The following is a 19,684-nucleotide window of genomic DNA, read 5'->3' as shown; positions in this document are numbered from 1 at the left end:
TGTATTAAGCCTTTTGAGACCTGCTGTAGTCTACTTTACACAGAGTACTGAACTATCTTCAGGGTTAGTTACCTAGTTAGTATAAAGGAGCTGGTTTAGCAATGAACCCTCAAAAATTATGCCACTGTCCAGTCAAGCATTTTTCAGATCTCATTGATTTAAAGGTGACTAATAAACTCAGAGCAATCCTATGCAGTCTGCTCAGAATTAAAGCACACTGTATTTTGCCTTGAGTTGAATGCCTATTCCCAGGAACTTGTCTACAGAATAGATCCTAAATCTCTCCTGTTCAGAGTGAAGGGGTTGTAGCTTGAGCTGACATGCCTTTTGTGCACAAGCCCCATTAGTCTAATGGGTTTTAAATGCAGCTGTTAACCTGATTAAACACATTTTAATTTATTGTCATGCTTAGTCACTTGGTAGATAGAATCATTCAAATTCACTTACTAATAAATTGTAGGTTGGTAAATAAAATAGACATACTAATTTTTGTGCACACTATCAAGAAAAGATAAAAGAAAGCCGCGTATGTTCGGCTTCTAAAATATTAGGACAATAAACTATACAGAGGGAGAGAAAAAAACCCCCACATAGTTCTAACAAAAAACTGATGAAGAATGGGTGAGTGGACAAAAATAATGCGGAGTCAAAGGTGAGGTGTAGTGCGTCTTGATTGAGGTTCTCACATTTCTACGAAAAGAATTTGGGAAACTGCCCAGTTAATTGTAGCATCCTTCTTCAAACAGTGACCAGCGAAGTTGAAACATCCTTGCCCACTAATAAAGAATGTTGCTCATTTTCTTTCTTTATAAAATTTATATGTTGCATTTTTGGACATAGCCCACCCAGGGCAGTTCATGATATAATAAAAAACAGTAAATACAATGGTCTGAAATAAATCAAAATTATTATAAAGGTCAGTTAAAACAGTCTCAGAGACTAATAAAACAACTGAAAAACTATATTTTGTAACGTAGTTCTGCAGAAAAAGCATTTAGCAAAAGACAGTTTGAAAAAGATGTTTTAAAAGCTGCTTATTATTATTAAACAATTATTAATCTGCAGCATAAAAGCCATGTACACCTTTGAGGGGGAGGGTTCCACAGCTGGGGAGCCGCTGCAAAAGTGACCCTATCTCTTGTGCTCGTCAACTAAATTGACTTCACAGATAGGCACGTAAGTAGAGACTCTGAAGCAATGCCTGGGCTGATTTGTATGGGATTTGTCAGCAGAACCATGAAATGTGCATCTGTAGCTGTAGAGGATAATGAATGGAACACTGTAGCATCCCTCCCGCTGTGTCCAAGATAACCTTGGGCTCTGTTGAGAAACTCCTTGCTGGCTCTTCAGCAACATACATTAAACCTGCAATCTTACAGAAGCTCACTTGGGAGTCAGTGGGATTTGATTTTCAGCAAACATGCAGAGCGTTGCGTTGCAACATTTCGATCTTGGGTATGTCCTTACGTGAGAGAGACGTCATTAAACTCACTTGAGCTTGCTGCTGTTTTTCCTCCTATCTGAGTCCACACTGCTTGTTTGAAAGCAGTGAGGAGGGGTCTGTTGATTGCTCCCTTTTGGTTCCCCCATCAGCTGCCCAATTTCACCTGCTCTAGAGTAGCTGGCTGAAAAAGGCAGGCCATGGCAGATGCCCGGCATCCACCTTGGCAAACTTGCCTAACGCTTACAGTGCAATCCTATACGTGTCCGTTTAGAACAGGGGTAGGTAACCTAAGGCCCATGGGCTGGATGCGGCCCAATCAACTTCTCAATCCGGCCCACGGACGGTCTGAGAATCTGTGTTTTTGCATGAGTAGAATGTGTCCTTTTATTTAAAATGCATCTCTGGGTGATTTGTGGGGCCTGCCTGGTGTTTTTACATGAGTAGAATGTGTGCTTTTATTTAAAATGCATCTCTGGGTTATTTGTGGGACATAGGAATTCGTTTGTGGGGCATAGGAATGGTTGGACAGTGTTCTCGATGCTACAAACATGAGTCTGACCAAACTGCGGGAGGCAGTGGAAGACAGGAGTACCTGGCATGCTCTGGTCCATGGGGTCACGAAGAGTCAGACATGGATAATGACTAAACAACAACAAGGAATTCGTTCATTATTATTTTTTTCCAAAATATAATCCGGCCCACCACATGGTCTGAGGGACGGTGGACCGGCCCACAGCTGAAAAAGGTTGCTGACCCCTAGTTTAGAAGTTTTAGCGTGGTGGCCCTGCCTTTTGGAGTATTCTCCCAATGAACATTAGGAAGGCGCCTACATTATAGGCCAGTGTGTCTAGATGTTGCAGGAATTCAGCCCCCTTTGTTCTTGACCTTTGGCTACTGTGCTGGGCCCAGGGGTAACCCGAGTAATGTGGTCCAGTTCCGGTCTCGAGTCCAAGGGTTCCGCAAGGAGTCAGTCCGACAGGGCCAAGGCAGGAAACCAGGCAAGGTCAGGCACAGGATCACAGGCAGGTTCTGGCAAACAGCAGTGTTGCTCCCGCAGCCTTTTATCTCTATCGGGGTAACGGTCAGTCCTGATCCCCCGGTGACTCACCTCCCTGTCTCGCCCGAAGGCGTGCACTCCTCCTGCGAGTACTCAGGCCTCTCCTTTTCTCAGACCTTAGTCTCTGCAGCTCGGGAGATGTCGATGGGTTACTAGACCCAGAGGCCGCCTCAGCCTCTCCTAACCCAATTGGTAGTGGAGCAGCTGTAAGTGATTGCCCGGCTGAATGCAACGAGGTAATCCTCGCATCTGGAACCAGGGCAGGCTCAGGCCCCTGACTCGGCCCAGCTGGTGCTTGTTGCAGGGGAACCTGTGCAGACTGGGGCTCTTCAGAATCAGGCCCCAGACTAGGTTCAGATGCCGCCTGCGGCCTAGGATCCGGTGCGGACTGAGACTTCTCTGGCTCCAAGTCAGAGCCCGAGTCCCAGGCCATCACAGCTACGATGTGTGGATATGATGGGAGTTTTAATCCAACACCCAGAGACCTGAGGTTGAAGAACACTGGTATAAGCATTTAGACGCCTGCTTAAAACTCATCCATTAAAACTCAAGCTTTCACTGAGAGGTGAGTCATTTCTGTCAATGTATTTATCTGATATACTGATTTGTGATGTATTTTGCACTTGATTTATTAATGTAATATTATTGGTGATTTTAGGGTGCTGTCATTCCCCTCCCCCCAGCCCCGAATGTAGGCAGACATTTTTGCAGTTGGGCTTCCAGCTAAGTGTGCTCAGCATTGCTATCTTAAAGGCCTTTTTTAATGTACTAAAGGCTTCTTTTTAAACCCTTATGAACAGTAAAAAATTCAAATTTCTCTTGATTATCTGCATGCAAATTCTGACATTGCTGGGAACTTGTCTTAACCTTGCAATAGTTTCCTTAATCAATTTGGGCAGGGTGCTGCTTGTGCTTTCTAGAAAACCTATTTCACTTATATAGATTACATCCTTGCAGCAAGAAAAGTTTTAGAATTGGTGTAGGAGGTTGTGTAGTGGCTGCAAGTGTTCAGAACAAATGAACACTTCCAAAGTAACTGAAATTCAGATGACTTGCCTAACAGTGAGGTGTGTCCACTGAAACAATGTGCTTCATTTTTAGCCATTTATAATTTTGCTTCCTGGATCCTTTCCTATAGTGGGTTTTCCCCAACACATTCTTCTGTCTGGGTTTTTGTTTGTTTTTTACCACGAGGTTTCCAGGAAAACTGACATCATCCAGCTGCTGTTGATTTTCCTAGTCTCTTATAGTTGCTCAGTTGAAAGTCCCATGTCCTGTTCTTTTAAGCAATCATTGGTTGGAGATTCAAGCAAGAAAGCATTCTTGTTGATGTAGCACTTAAAAAAGAGGTAGTTTCTGGACTACAAGCAATCCTTTGCTTCAGTGCTTAGGTCACATCTCTTTGGAGTGTAGCTCAGCTGACTTCAGTAGAGTTTAAATGGTGCCAAGTGTAGGTCAGCAATGACTTGGGGCTGAATTCGCATGACTAGTTCTCTGGTGATCATTAAGCGAGTTCTCAGCATGCAAACTTTCCCACCCAATAATACTATCACATAATGATAAAAGCAATATATGTGAAGGCCATTTCCTACAATGAAACATTTTGTATGAACTGCAGGGCGTGGGCTCTCTATGTCCTGACTCCTTCTGTGGCAATAGACAGTGAAGTGGTGAATCATGTGCATCAGATGTTCCTAACGTGGCCAAGTAGCTCATCTGGTCAAATACAATTGGTGCAAGGCTGGCCTTAACATCAGGCAGGCTGCCTGTGTCAAACAACAGATTTTGGAAACCATTAAAGGGCAGCAGATTGACAGTGGTTTAGTCTACATCTTCATACACATAAGAGGGTCTATTGTGATTTTCTGATTTGGTATCTAAATGTCTTGGGCTGTTTCCTAAATTGGGATGCAGTGAGGCCACAGCCATATCAATCCATTCAGGGTGTGTGTTGCTTGGCAAGTCATTTACCGCTTTTGTGCCTTCGTTCAGTCTCTCCCCTCCATTGCTTGTATTAAAACTTTTGTGGATTAAACCACAATACATGCTAAGTAATTGAATTAATTTCAGGAATTAATTTTCAAACTTCTTTTTTTGCTGCCTACTTAAATCCTCCCACTTTCATTACACAAACTTGCTCATTACGTTCACTCTTGAGCTCCATTGTTGTATTTAGACTAATGTTGCTGCCACGTATCTGCATTAAATGTGGTTGTATTTTACTGTCAGAAAGAAGTTTCTTAATGAGTTTGGAGAATCATTTGATGATTAAAAAAAGTTCCTTGTAAGGAAGCATCTCTCCTTCCTCTGCCGTACTTGAATGTGCAGAGGTGCGCCACTCCAAGCTTAAAATATCTCTACACAATAGAATGAAGTAGAGCTAAGGTACCTTAATAGCTGATGTATGGATCATGGTGTATTTTTCTAAACTAAAGCCAACTATAGCTTGTTTCAGTGGCCCCTGCCCAGAGTGGCTAGGGCAACCCAATCAGATGGGCAGGGTACTACTACTACTATTACTATTACTATTCCCAAACTTGGTTGAGCAACAAGAATTACCATATTTTTCGCTCTATAGGACGCACTTTTCCCCCTCCAAAAATGAAGGGGAAATGTGTGTGCGTCTTATGGAGCGAATGCAGGCTCCTTGGCTTCAGCGATAGCAACGCGAAGCCTCCAAAGCGCAGAGGGAGCGCTCCCTCCGCACTCTGGAGGCTTCGTGTTGCTTTCGCTGAAGCCTGGAGAGCGAGAGGGGTCGGTGCGCACTGACCCCTCTCGCTCTCCAGGCTTCAGGGATAGCCGCCTGAAGCCTTTGGAGCATAGCGGAAGTTCCCGCTGTGCTCCAAAGGCTTCGGATTCCTTTAGCTGAAGCCGAGAGAGCAAGACTCTCCGGGCTTCAGCAGAGAGGGAGAGCTGCGCAGCGCCCCTTCAGCCAAGTGGGAGGAGAAATGGAAGGGGCTCCGTTTCTCCTGCCACTTCACTGAAGGGGCGCTGAGCAGAGAGGGGGAGATATTTTTTTTGCCTTGTTCTCCCCCTCTAAAACAAGGTGCGTCCTATAGTCGGGTGCGTCCTATAGAGCGAAAATTACGGTAAATGGCAAGTCTTAGGGGGAAATAGTAGCTGCTGATGGGACTCTGGTGATTTCTACCCCATGACAAACTGACTAACTTCCTAGCAGTCACTGGATGCTCTAAGACCAGCTGTGCACCTGTTTCCAGCCATTCTCCTTAATCACCAGTACTAGATGATGATGATTCTTCTTATTCTTATATATTGTTAGTGATTGCTTAGGTATTCTGAATACCAAATCTCACCCTATATAGAAAAAATGAATTTTGAGCAGAAAACCTGTAAGCATGTGTTGCATGGATGATTAGGTGCCTTCTTAACCAGATCAGTTCAATTCATTGTGTATTTTGCAAGGCTATGCTTACAAGTCCATAAAAGGTTATGTTAAAAGCAGCCGCAGATTCTTTAGCAGACTAAATCACCAGAATTGCTGCATACTATAAGAGTGGATTGCGCACAGCCGGCCCAAATCTGTGATCCAGATTTTCCATGTTCTCTCCTCTGGGGAAAGGAGAGGAGGGGAAGGGAAGTGAAGACAAATATGCTCTTTCTGGTCTCTCTCATCCATCCCAGTCGGGCTAGTAGCAGCTGGCGGTGGGAGATTTACACCAGGGAAAGGATTCAACACTTTCTCCCAGAGCGCCTCTTCACAGTTTTTCAAAGCCTGTAGATTCTAATTGGTAAAACAAACAAACAGAAAAACCCTAATAAGTCTGCTGTGTCTCATTTGGCCCCCAGTTAATCCATTATGTCAGTCCGTCTGAGTGTGCATTTGTATAATTTTGGACAGCTTGTGTGGGCAAATATATATATATAGCGCAAATCACACTTGGGGTTCTAAATTGAAGATTAAAACGTATGTGTGCACACACTTGAGCCTTAATGTAAGTGCAAAGTGAAGTACATCATAAATAATCTGAAATATACATGATAATGGTTGTCTTTCATAAGCAAACATGACACTTGGGCTTTTCCCCATTCTGTGCTGGAGATGTAAATTCAGCTGCAGAGGTAGAGGATTCCAGGTCTGCTTGACTCTTAACATCTAATGATGTGATCTGGCTAAGAGTAAACTGGGCATTAATGAATCTTTGGTTTCTTATACTCCCATTTTTTCATGAATGTATCTGTCCTTAAATGACTTGGATCTTTTCTTGCTGGAGCCTTTCGGTGACAAATGGCTACAGCTTTCTGTTTCTCATCCAGCACATTGCATTTCTTGAGCCCTAGGCTATTGTGTAACTTTGATCTAACATCACTGGCGTTTGTGTGGCTTACCGAGCCCAAGTATGACTTGACGAAGGGCTGCAGCTCAGTGGTGGAGCATCTGCCTTGCATGCAGAAGGCCGCAGACTCAATGAATTGCATCTGCAGGAGAGCTGCTGCCAGCCCTTGCGAGTATTGGGAAGCTTTTAATGATAAATGTCTTGCTGTGTTTTTAATTATTATTGTTGTTGGAAGCCTTCAAGAGTAATTGGGGCAATGGGTGGAATACAAGTAGTAACTTATTACTACTAATACTACTAAAATTTTGCTGAGCAAGAATCAGTGTTCTTTAATCTTGGATCCCCAGATATTGTAATTGCCATCATCCCCAGTGAGCTTACCCAATTGCCAGGGATGATGGGAGTTGTAGTTTAGGTACATCTGGGCACCCAAGGTTGGAAAACACCGAGGTAGATAGACCCCAGAGAACTGACTTGGTAGAAGCCAGCTTCATATGTTCCTACGACTTGCATAGACATAGTTCCCCCTGCTTTTCCCTGGTCTTGGTACCGTCCCACAGCCGGCAACCTCTGTTCTTGGAGTCTGTGCACAGCACAGAGGCAACACTCTTAGCCAAAGAAACAGCTCTCCACCTGCGCTGTAGAAGGTTATGAGCACTGGCTATGAAGAAATGCAATATTCCCATCAGTGTGGCTACAAGGACAAGCACTTGACAGCCTTGGCCACAAACAAGCAGCTCCACCGATTGTATGTGTTGATGATGACACAAAAATGTACAATGTTCCCTGCTGACTTTAAAGAGGTTTTCCCCCATTTGTTGTGATAGCAGAACTCGGGGTCACCCAGTGTGGCTGAGTGGTTGAAGTTTCAGACTAGATCAAAGGAAATACGTCTCCATTAAATAAACAAGCAAACTGGAATTTGCTACCACAGAATAAGGTGACAGACACCGACCTGCATAGCTCTGAAACAGAATCTGACAAGAATAAGGCTGTCAGTTCATGATGGAAGAAGTGTGCATGCACATGAAAGCTCATACCAAGAACTAACTTAGTTGGTCTTTAAGGTGCTACTGGAAGGAATTTTTTTATTTTGTTTTGACTATGGCAGACCAACACGGCTACCTACCTGTAACTGGAGCTCATGATGGGTATATGGTGTCTCCAAGCTCTTACTGGGTCCATAACCATATAATTTTATTTTACTTCTGTATTGTATCTCTAAGTTCAGAGGTAATATGCCCCTGGATACCTGATGTTGGGAGGCAACCACAAGAAAAGCCTATTGTGATGCATTTCCTACTTGTGGCTTCCCCAAGATGTGTGACTGGCCTCCAGACAGCAGGACTGAACTAGATAGGCTTTTTTCCTTCTTTCGCTATCACTACATTTCCAGATAGAGCATGCGTGTATTGGGCGTCTTGTTTCGCCACTTGATTTTCATAAAATGAGAAGATGCAATGAGGTGCGGCATTTTTTATTTGCTTCATGAGGTGCGGCATGAAAGAGCATGAAAACAAGGCTTCTTGAAATATTATTTCTTTTTATTTATTTATTTATTTATTTATTTATTTATTTCATTTCTATCTGCACTGTTTTCAAATAATTTGTTTTGGATATGAGAAGGTCTGTGCTTCTGAGACCTAGCTTATCAGCAAGTGGACACTGGCTACAGAGGGAGATTATCTCAAGGCTCTGAAAGCAGCCAAACATTTTGCTGTAGATTGGAGAGCCTTGACTTTTCTTCACAAAATCAGTGTTAACTCTTGGACCTCTCTCTTGGCAGATGTAACACAGAACCTCTGAAGGGGAGACATTTGCCTCTCCTATTTGGGTCTAAATAGACTGAGCACATATAGAATCATAGATCATAGAACTGTAGTGTTGGAAGGAACTGCAAAGGCCCACCTCCTGCAATGGAAGAAGCACAGCTATAGATATTTGACAGATGGCCATCCAGCCTCTGCTTCAAAGCTTCTGGTGAAGGAGAGTCTACCACCTTCCAAGAGAGTCTGTTCCACTGTCTAACAGCTCTTACTGTCAGAAAGTTCATCCTGATGTTTAGTCGGAATCTCCTTTCCTATAACTTGAATCCACTGGTTCAGGTCCTACCCTCTGGAGCAGCAGGAAACAAGTTTGCTCCACCTTCCATTTGACAGCCCTTCAGATATTTGAGGGTGGCTATTCCATCACCTCGTAGTCTCTTCTTCTCTAGGCTAAACGTATCCAGCTCCCTCAAATGTTATCACCCTGTGCACGACAGAAAACGGCTCTTGCAAAGATAGAAATAACTGCCTATTTGCCCTGTATAGATTTGGAGAATGGAGACTGGTGGCTTATGGCTACTTTGGATGCCATAAGCAAAAAACAAACACACACAGATTAGGATTGGCAAGTAAGACAGAATCTTCAATTATTGCCCAAAGGTGTGCTCATGCTTGGAACTCTTCCTGTAACTGGGAACCCTGTGAGAGAATACTTCTAAGGGGGTTGAGTTGAACTTACTTACAAGGCCCCTTCATGCTTTCATGCCCAGCACAGGTAAGCCTGAAGTTGAGCTCGTATGTGTGGGGATGTTTGGGGTGGGGCATGCATCTGTCGTCCTGCCCCCCTCCCCCCCCCAGGCTGAACCCCTGAAATTGGCTAGATGGATGTATATTCAGACCTGATTTCAACAAAGCCATTTCCTATCTTCCTAAAACTAAATGTACTAAAAACCAAAGTCAGCTGTATTTCAGAACAGAATGGCAGTAGCAGAACGGAGAGCTACAGTTTTTTTCATTTGCAAGTATCTCATTTTGAGCCTACAAAAATGCAAATATCAAGTCTTATATTAAAAAAAACAAACCCGAACACCAGGTTACTATACAAATAAGCTTTCAGAAGATTAAAATATCAAAATTTTAAAGTCATAGGTTTTTTTCTGTCCTGCTATACAGCTGCATAGGCCTCCTAGCATACAGCTGTTGCTTCACTTCAGGGAAATCTTAAGCACTTGAATGGTGGTACTTGACAGCTGCACCTCCAGCTTTGTGACATTGGCACAGTTTTCTCCCAAGTGCACAGCTCAAACTGATTTGCATGTGAGGTAATTATTGGAACGCATAGCTTTTAACGACTTGCACCATACCACCACTTCTTAGCTTAACATTGCATAACACTCGTTAGACAATGTGATGAAATTATTCATTGTTTTGGTTTCGACTCTAGCTAAAACCCTTTTTGATTAGGCAAGACTACCCATATATTTTGGCTGTGCACACATCATACATTTAAAGTACACAGCTTCCCCTGGGAAGTATTTTGCTAAGGGTGCTTGAAATCATAGCTCTGTGAGAGGTAAACTACACTTCCCATAATTCTTTGGGGGGATGTCATGTGCTTTTAATGTATGGTGTGCACAGGGCTGTAATCTGATTAGGCATGGTTTTAAATCTATACTTTGATAACACTATGTCTACTGTTTTTAACATTTGCTTTTGTTGATATTTTTAAAATTGATATTTTATATTATGCAAACACCTCAAAGTTTTCCTTTTGTTGATTATGCTGTATATAAATCTTGCTAACTAAACAAATTGCATGGGCAAGCAGTGGAGAAATGGCAAGATAGCAATGAAATGTTGCCTACCTACATTTTTCAAAGCAGGAAGCGGTGAAAGATCCAAGCCTGTGATACGTTGCAAGAGTCAAATGTGAGCATCAAAGGCCAGCCAGGAAGGCTGCTCCAGACTTCTGATCTTATACTCCAGGGGTGGGGGCTTTTTTTCCTATCAAGGGCTACATAACCTTGGGGTGTTCCCTCGGAGGTCCTGTGCAGACAGTGGGTGGAGCCATTCCCTTCTCTTTCAGCCATCTCCTGTATTATAGGACACAGTTATGTTCCTCTGCTAAGGCTGAGCAGGCTAAATCACAGTCTTGTCTTTTTAACAATAATATACTCTGAATGTTGGAAAAGTCAGACCACTTAAAATAATATTTAGCAGATGTCTAGTGCTTTATACAGTGGTGCCTCGCAAGACGAAATTAATCCGTTCCATGAGTCTCTTCGTATAGCGGTTTTTTCGTCTTGCGAAGCAAGCCCATTGACAGCTTAGCGGATTAGCGCTATTAGCAGTTTAGCGGCTTTTAGCGGCTTATAGCGGCTTATCAGCTTAGCAGATCAGCTGATAAGCGGCTTAGCTGCTTAGAAAAAGGAGGGGAAAGGGGGAAAAAACCCGCAGGAACTCGCAAGACATTTTTGTCTTGCGAAGCAAGCCCATAGGGAAATTCGTTTTGCGAAGCGCCTCTAAAACGGAAAACCCTTTCGTCTAGCGGGTTTTCTGTCTTGCGAGGCGTTCGTCTTGCGGGGCACCACTGTACATCTATTGTCTCAGTCAGTATGATTGTCCCCATTTTGCAGGAGTTGACATAGCAAAGCTCCTTTCAAATATCTTTTCCATTGTGCACTCATGACACATGTGCTCATGATGGTATCAGGAAGGTTATACATGATCCCACTTTCGCTACTGCCTGCGCCTGCAAATGTTTCAGGGTAGACCTACTGCTTTGTCCTCAGTTGGTAAACTGGTGCTGAAATCCTGCAACCTTTTATGCCACAATGTTCCAGTTTATTTGCAATTCCTCTTTTGTTGCGCTATAATGCAAGAGTGCCCCTCCAGATGGCAGTAAAGAGATAACGTTGGGGAAGCATCAGTGCAGAACCAACAAAGCAGAAGGATGTGTGGATGGTCCAGAATAAATCCATCACTGGGGCACTCTAACTGCACCAAGGACATGTTGCAGAATACCTTCCGTCCCTGGAAAAAATACAAGCCCGGTATGGAGGGGGCCCTCAGTGGCCTTGAAAACTGCTAATATAAGTTGGTGGCAAAGGTTTGACTTGGTGCTTTAGAGCTCGCTCAATGCCAGGCAAGCTTTTTTCCATAGGTCTTGAGCCCTTTTCTGTTTATCTCCCTGGAGACTTTTAACATTTGAGAAACAGCTTCCCTGCCTTGCATCCAATTGTTACCAGTGGCTGCCATTGTGAGCTCGCACTTGATGAAATCGGTGGGAATCTTTTGTGTAAGGCGACCCGGGGCCAGTTTCATAATGAGAGAGAGCCCAACGGAGTCTAGTTGATGAAACATGAAAATTCACCTTTATGATGTTGATGCAGGGAAATGTTCTCCCTCGTAAAGGCTGCTATAGCAGATCTGGGGATGCTATATAAAACTTCTTCCGGCGTCTGGTAGGAATTCTCTTAACTGGGACTAAGGTGCAAGGCCCGTCTGTGTGAGATTTCATATGGAAGTGTCATTTAATGTAATTTCATCAATAGAGGCAGCTCTACAATTGCTTGCTACTGTTGTCAATTTTGTAATTGCCGAGGCCCATAAAACAGCTGAGCCCTATTGTGCCTTTGATCTATAGATGTAATTACTGCTGCTGCATCTAGAGCTGTATATGACTTTGTATTTGCTATCCGGGCTTTGCAAATAGCTTTGCACATCCACAGAGCAGTAAGATGGCACAATGGTTCACCAGAGTCTTCCCTCCTCCTCATTATTGAGCCAACAAATAGACACAGTGCTCTGGAAAAGCACAAGCTTAACAGTGGGCTCAGCCATAGCAGCAGAAAACCCTGCTCTAAAAAAGCAATTATCCATGTCATTTATTCCACTGATGGATCAATGTGGGAAACAGAAGCAGCATTAAAGCTAAATCAGTCACTTCAGATTAAGTTCATGCCCAGTGCTTGTGTCTGAGGGGAAGGGATTCAATCCATATGATTAATAAAATTAAGAACTATTTTTGTCACTCTGCAATAATGAAATATTCTAGGCGGGCACATGTTGGTGGGATAAGGTGATCATCCAGCTCAGATTACCTAGACAAATGGGAGAAGAAAATAATGCACTGAGCATTTGGCGTTATTAGGGAAGCTGGGTGGCGAAAGCCCGTCTTAGGCCGAACCCTTGGGCAGGCTTGCTTGGCGATGAACTCATGAATGCTTCAGGCTGAATTCAGCGGGACTCACTTCTGAATAAACACGCGCAGGATGAGGCTGCAGTCTTGCACCCATTTACTTGGGAATCTGAATTCAGTGGACTTTCCTGAGTAAACATGCATAGGATTAGGCCCTTGTCTCCAATGTTGTTGCACTCCCAACTTGCATGATCTCCTTCCTGCATGGCCAGTGGTTAAGGATGATGAATATTGTGGTTGAGCAACAGCTGGAGGACCAATGGTACCCCGTTCCTGCTACAGAGTCAGGGTGCTGTTGCCGGTAAGTTTGGTTTCTCCTGACCTGAAAGCTTTGGAATCTAGAATCCAGCAGCTCAGTTGGGCTCGAATCCCAAGCAGGGTGGGTGAGAGAGAACACTGGTGGTTTAACATAGTCATCCTGGAAGTCCTGTATTTCCTGTTAGCTTGGATTGTTTTTACTCAACACATAGTGTAGCTTGCACTGCCTCTCAATAGCTGTGTACCTTTTCCTTATTCCTGAGCAGCCGCTGCCAACTCTTATGCATCTTGGATGAAACAGGAGGTCTTTAGATCAAGTGGACCTGGGTTCCAGGCAGCAGGGGGACGTGTCTTGTAGTTCTCCATATGTTTGTTACACGTTAGGGTGGCTTGTTCCTTTTTAGAAAATGAAACTAACTTATTTGCCAGCAGAAATGTTTGCTTTCTCCTCCATACAAGCTGATTTCAGTACGGTAAATTGGACTGATGCCACATGGACGGCAGTGTTGCTATTTTGGGAAAAACAGCTCATTTGCAGTCCTTGCAAAGCTGTTATAGGCTTCCCATTTCTACTGTTTTTAGTGATGGCAACCAGAAGTAAGCTGTGCTTTGGGTCCAGCGGAACTGATGCCAACTTAGCTTTTCAGCTGGGAAGTTCCCCAAGAAAGAGCAGAACTGCGTTTTATATGCTGACCACATCTGTTTGCTGAAACTGGTGGTTTCTGAAACAGCACTAGGTTCAATTGGGGCAAAGTGGGGTGAAGATCTCTAATCTGCTCCTGCGACCTTGAAATATGTTTGAGATGAACATGGCTATCTCAATCAGCTACATCTCATACGTAGCCAATGCTCAGACTTTGAGTGCTGCTCCTTATTAGCAAAAAATAACACCACACAAGGGGAAGGAAGGCTTTGAGGAATCCTCAGGGTAGCAGCAGTGCCAAAATATATTTAGCAGAAGAAATACCTTGAGGTGGGGAATCCATTGATGGCTGAGCATGTGTGGTGGCTGCAGTGGAAAATGATGGGTGGTGGTGAAGGAGGCATAACTAACTAACAAGAGCACTCCATGCTGCAATACTTTGCTGCAAGTTCCACTTGTTTCCTCTTATTTCCAAAAGCCCTTATTTGTAGTGCTGGGCCTTCCTGCCTTGCTTTTTCATGACTCCGTCAGATTAAGAATAGAGAGGTTATTCTTTCCTGGCTCCTGAAGACTGGAGAGGCTGTAGAGGAGTTTGTGTCACAGTCATGATAAGGTCCTATGATGGCCTTGCTGACAACTTCTGCATGTGACCCCTAGGGAGATGTCATGTATGGCAAGAACAGGTCAACATGATTCTATCTCTGCTCATGGAAAACTTAGGACTGGATTAGCACTATCCACATGCCAGAATTCTATGGGATGACACAAATGTGCATGAACCAATAGGAATTCAGAAGGTCACCTTGAAAATTCCAGGCAGAGTCCTAAACTAGAAACTATGTCAATGTGAGACATCTCCACCTCTGTTGACTTCTGTACTTACCCATGAGCTGAAAAGCATGATCTGACAATGATGTTCTTTTTAATCCCATTAGTTTTTTCTTGTGTTAGGCTATTAGGATTTTGAAAGTGCTATGCTAGGATTCAAAGTTCTTTTCCCCACTGATGTTCTTCCAGCCCAAGGAGAAGATGGTAGCAGTGAGAAGAGAAGTGGAGTTGGGCATGTGTATCTGATGCATGATTGGGGTGATGCCTCATAAGCGTTAGTGGTGCCAGCAGCAAAAGTCCATCGGCCTCTGCTGGTTCAGTCTGATGTGGTCTGGGTATGTGTTCTGGAGGGAAGGTATGTTGCTAATAACCTAAGACAGAAACTTTCTATCTTAATTTGGACTTCCATTACAAAAGCTGCATTGCACCTATTTATTTATTTATTTATTTATTTATTTATTTATTTATTTATTTAACTGTTCTCCCCCTTTTCCTTTTCTACACCATCAGACATTTAGAAGACATCTGAAGGCAGCCCTGTTTAGGGAAGTTTTTAATGACTGATGTTTTAATGTCCTTTTAATCTTTTGTTGGAAGCCACCCAGAGTGGCTGGGGAAACCCAGCCAGATGGGCGGGGTATAAATAAAATTATTATTATTATTATTATTATTATTATTATTATTATTATTACTGCCTTCCTGCCATCCACACCTGCATCATTTTTGTATTATTGTATTATTTTTGTATTATTATAAAAATCAGTAAAGTTTTTCAAGATGAAAAACTATAAAGCTTTAGTGGTGTTGGCCTGAGATGTGCATTTTGTGTGTTGAACAGTGGGCAGGGTTACATAGATTTAAACAAGGAAGAGCATCCTTGCTTTCTATTTCATAAATTTATTTATTTCTTAAGATTTATATACCACCTGATTGTAAAAATAAAACCCTCAAAGTGGTTTGCAAAAAAAGCAATAAAGTTATCAATAAGAAATTGTAACAGCAATAATTTAAGACCTTCCAAAAGTTAAAATAACAATAGAGTAAATACAGATTAAAAATCACATTAGCTTTCTACTTATCAAATTGTCAGTGCGTAACGGGTGAAGATTTCATATGGCCATAGCCTCTTAGGGGGAGACCTTGGCTCAGAGAGCACATGCTGCCTTGTGTAGCTATCACTCCTCTCATTGTAAATAGTGGTTTCCATAACTGGATATCAAGTGAATCAAGAGGAAGACCAAATTGTGCCAGCAGGGCCTTCTTCTTTTTCTGGAACAGGATTTTGTCAGGGGCGAGATATATTGGATTAGAGCATCTATTCTGTGCAAGTCACCCAGCGACTGTATTGATTCCATCTGTTCACCCCCCACACCAGTGGAGTTGCAGATTTCTCTCTGCTGCTCTTCATGGGGGTGGGTGTGTGTGTGTGTCTGTGTCTGCCAAAGGCCCACATAGAAGGAGGTTGCTCATCAGCATGTGTTAACATGATGCCCTCTGTTACCAAGTGCTATGACTCTGCTTCTGATTCAGAGCTGATGCCAAGCTGGCTGCCCAGAAAGGTCCCTGCCAGCCCTGGCCACGCAGAACATACGGCACACTCCAGCCCTCTGCTACACTGTGAGAAGTCCTGTTTGTGTTCTGGCAGCTGTAAAGCAATACTGTCGGTGCCCCCGTGTTGAAAGTCACGTATCTCAAAGGCACATCTTGTGGAATATTATTTTGCCACTATGTACCATTTGATGCAACAAAGGGGGGGGGGCACAAGCTCAGAGAAAGTGATGCCACTCGATTAGGCTTCTTCCTGGTGCACCAATTAGCCAGTTACGAAAGCTGCCATTTGCAAAATGCAAGGAGCAACAGCTGCGCACTGCATCACCGAACCTTTACGCCAACAAAACTGCAACTGTGGGAAATCCAGATCTCTATTGTACAGCTGGGTCCTATTGCCAAAATTTGACAAATGTGGTTATTAAAATTTTTTTTGACAAAAAAGCAAGCAAGATGCTGTTTGTTTAAATTCTGACTTCTTACACAGTATGTCAGTGCTGTGCTGTCTTCTCTGTGCAGCTGTGTGTTAGTGCAGAAACACACACAGAGGGAGGGAGGGAGAAGGGAGGGAGGGAGGGAGGAACAGATGACACACTTCAGTCCTCTGTTACACTGTGAGACAATCCGCTTGTGCTCTGGCAGCTGGGGAGCATTTTTGCTGCCAGTGCCCTGCACCCAAAGTCACACATCCCCAAGGCATTCCTTTCGTCACAAGTATTTCGCTTGCAGTAATTGCATCCCCAACAGCCGCTCAGGTTATTTCCTGAGAAGTGATTGCAGCAGAATGTCAGGAAGTCCAAGTTTCAAAAGTTCCTCAGACTGATCAGACGTGTGGCTCCATCTTTTTATTATTTAAGTTTTGCTTAGTCAGTCAATAATATGGGGCCAGTGGGAATAAGTCCTGAAACCAACTTCAGAACACCTACCATAATTATTATTATTTTTAAAAAATCCTTGCTGTGTAGATAACATTTGATTTTTTAAAAAAATCTCATGACTTTATTTGTTATATTTTATTGATGTCGATGTTCTGTTGCGAGGTTGCAATTCGAACCTATGTAAATTGCCTCGAATAATGCATATGCATCAGAAGGGCAGAGTGAAGTTTTATAATCTGCATAGAGATTTATAAATAAATGAATGAAACAAGCAAGAAGGACAGCTCAGTCCTTTGTGTGTTCAGCCTGAATTAAGTCCGGCTGTATTCGGTGCAGCTCGGTCCCAAAGATGCATGATTGCCATTTCTTTAATAGCCTGATCCTGACCACGTTTCTTCAGACATACATCACATTGAGTTCTGTGGGATTTGTCTCCAAGTAAATATGCTTAGGATTGCAGCCTGAAGCTAATGGAAGACATCAGAGGAAGCACTTAACTGTATTGTCGCACACACACTAGGGGGGAATCAATCCTCAACATGTCCAAGTCTTGCACATTTTCACAGCCAGATTTTTCTCTCTCTCTCTCTCCTTCCCTCCCTCCCAGAATCCTTTCATCTTTAAAATTCCTCCAGCAGCCCAGCTGCACAGGTGGCCAGCCATCAGTAGTAACGATTTTTGCACTCCACCTCCACCTGCTGTTGCTCTTTAGACTCCGTTTTCAGCCTAAGGCACAATGGGGTGGCCTTAATCTGGCTAGGGATGGCATAATTTAGTATTAAAAGGAACTGAAGTGGGTGGAGGGGGGCGGGTGGGACTGGGGATTGTTCTCATTCGGCTGAAAGTCTGTTCAGCTGGCTGTGCCTGTATATTGCGATTTTGGGTTGGCTGCTGTTGATTTTTAACTACTGGGTGACAGATAGAATTGTGACAGGTGCAGCACAAAGGAGCATTATCAACGAAGCAGAAAATAATCTGGCCTGGTTTGCTCTTGAGCATTCCAGAGCATCTTTTGGGGAAGAAATTAGCAGCTGAAGAAAGGCACAGTGTGGAGCCTGTTAACATCAGAACATCGCCAAGCTACTTTTTTTAAAAAAGAAAGAAGGGACATATGCAAAAGAGACAGAAAAGGATGGGCAGAAGGACAGACAATACGACTGAAATAAGATTAGAATTAAGCATACACACAAAATGCAAATTGGGGACATTTCTGACTGGCAACAGCTCTCCTTGGTCTCAGGCAAAGTTATTTTACTTCATCTGCTTCCTGAGCCTTTATTATAGAAGTCCTTGGTCTGATCAAGCAGGTCTCCTTTTATGTGCTTACTAAGAATTGGTTAATTTGTTAATTTTGGATTCCCTCATTATCTCCTTCTTCCACTTGTAAATTAAGTTTTTCACTTGTGTATTCGTTTGCAATGGAAACACTCTTCATAAAAATTCATCAGCATTCAGGTGTGAATGGCTCCTAACAGAAATATGTTTGTACGTGTATTTGCCCAATAGAACATATCTAATGCATTTTTGTAAGTTATTTCCTCTGACGTATGCATTTATGTGCATAACTTTACCTCTGAATATGTATTTTAGTGCATGCTACGTAGCTGGCAATAGGGATGAGGGTGGCGCTGTGGGTTAAACCACAGAGCCTAGGACTTGCCGATCAGAAGGTTGGCGGTTCGGATCCCTGAGATGGGGTGAGCTCCCGTTGCTCGGTCCCTGCTCCTGCCAACCCAGCAGTTCGAAAGCACATCAAAGTGCAAGTAGATAAATAGGTACCACTCTGGTGGGAAGGTAAACGGCGTTTCCGTGTGCTGCTTTGGTTCGCCAGAAGCGGCTTAGTCATGCTGGCCACATGACCCAGAAGCTGTATGCCGGCTCCCTTGGCCAATAAAGCAAGATGAGCACTGCAACCCCCGAGTCGGTCACAACTGGACCTAATGGTCAGGGCTCCCTTTACCTTTTACTTAGCTGGCAAACCATATTGCAAAATTCAGAAAAGCGTGAATGTCAAAGGATGTCTGTGTTTCGGTTCACTGGTGGGAAGAACCTTTCTAGCCCAAGGGCCACATTGCTTTCTAGGCAAACTTCTGAGGGCCATGTGCCAGTGGTGGGCAGGGCCAGGGGCAAAAATGGGCGGAGCAGGCTTTGTATGTTAAGATGGTTTGTACACACACCTGCCTCTCTAGGCTCCATCTAGGCAAGTAGGACAGAGTTCAAGGAGACTTTCCAGCAAAAGAAAACACTGAATGCAAAGAAGAGCCAGCAAGAGATGTGGGTCTGGGTATGGTTATGAGGGCCAGTTATTTGGGAACTGGTCTTGAAGTTCCCTACACTTGGGCTAGATGGGTCAACTGACTGACTCAGTATAAGCCAACTTCATACATATATAAATATGTCTTAAAACCCTCCTTATCAATTACATTTCCTCAGTCAATACCCTTTATACATTTGCTATTCACACTTGGCACATACCATGCCAGACATGACAGAAATGTATTGATTTATCTCTATCTGTGGGCATTTATATACCCATAGAGGTAAGCTGGTTAATGAACCCACAGGGGAATGTGAGGCTTATTCAACGTAAACAAAAAGTTTCTGAAAATCTTGGCTTCTATGGGAGGTCAACAGAGTTAATCTATATTACCTCTTCAGAAGAAGAAGCGTCTGTTGCAATCTGGAAAAGTCAGAGATTGTTATGCAACAGGAAGTTACTCTTTTGTTTTTAATGTCATAATTTAGGCTGGGAACTGCATGCTCGCT

Source organism: Podarcis erhardii (genome assembly GCF_964252035.2).
Source record: "Podarcis erhardii genome assembly, chromosome: 4".
Lineage (NCBI taxonomy): Eukaryota > Metazoa > Chordata > Lepidosauria > Squamata > Lacertidae > Podarcis > Podarcis erhardii.
This window is presented reverse-complemented; position numbering follows the sequence as displayed.